This window comes from Limulus polyphemus, unplaced genomic scaffold (assembly GCF_000517525.1).
Source record: "Limulus polyphemus unplaced genomic scaffold, Limulus_polyphemus-2.1.2 Scaffold1750, whole genome shotgun sequence".
Classification (NCBI taxonomy): Eukaryota; Metazoa; Arthropoda; class Merostomata; order Xiphosura; family Limulidae; genus Limulus; species Limulus polyphemus.
The window spans coordinates 136,935-138,135 of record NW_013667360.1 but is presented as its reverse complement, the minus strand read 5'-3'; positions in this window follow the sequence as shown (position 1 = coordinate 138,135).

The window sequence follows — 1,201 nt, the reverse complement described above, 5'->3', positions numbered from 1 at the left end:
CCTCCCACGACTATATATATATAGATAATATTAATTAGGCATATGCTTGAAACTGTGGACAAGCTTTTCCATCCATTATTGTCTCTGTGAGCCCTCTCTTCCTGTCCTAAAACGATTTTATATATTTTTCCAGATTAAACCCTCCATTAGGATGAAATAACATCAGATTAATCATGTAGACAAGTCATAATTATTATTATTACAATGAAATTTGCTACTTACAGTGTTTTGGTATGCATGTTTTGTACATCATGTGTTAATGTTGCTTGTTCTTCCGTCCCAAAGGTATAAGAAAAGGAAGGACTTTTATTGCTTATTCTCCTATGTAAAAGAAGAAAAAAGCACAACGCAGGAAGAGCTCTAACTTAAGATATGTTTATGATTATTTTTTTTTTTGGCTTAAATCACAGGAATATGAATATAAAATGAATACTGTGATGTGTATGTAAAATTTCGTCTGACAGTGGATGTTAGCTATCTTTCTACCTCAAGACTGTCTTATGGCCTGTGTAAGTTACAGGGAAATATGTCACTAACAGGACGTACAAGTTAATACTATTATATTAAAGGAACGAGCAGTAATTGTTACGTCACAGGACGTAGAAAGTGATACTATCATAATAAAGGGGTGGACAGTAACTGTCATTTTTCAGGACGTACAAGATGATATTGTTATATTAAAGGGGTGGGCAGTTGGTTTTAGCCTTGCCAAAGTTAATTCTTAAGAAGGTTTTCAAGTTTAACACGATATTTTAGTGAAGTTTTTGATATAAAAGTAAATGTACTGGACAGGCCAACGCCCGTTTCGTTATTTATATTTTTATAAAGGCGGGTAAAAATGTTTTTATGTGTTTCATACTTTCAGCTGAGGTATGAGAAATGTGAGTCAATTACAGCGGAAGATTTAGCAGTTTACGTACATAAACAGTTTCAGTTTTGTTTTTCTGCCTACCGCAGTACGTAGAATATTTAATATTTTTAAAAACAAAGAAAGATAGCTCTAGCTTAATACGTAATAGTTTTATGATTTTTAATTAGTAATTATTAAATGATTTCTCTCTTTCATATATATATATAATTTATTAGTAGAATTATATAGGATACTCTATAAGTGTTCTGTTACAAAATCTTTCGATGGTGTATGAATTTGTGGAAAGTATTATTTTATGTTTTTCAAGTTAGACTACTTCAGAAAGCTCAT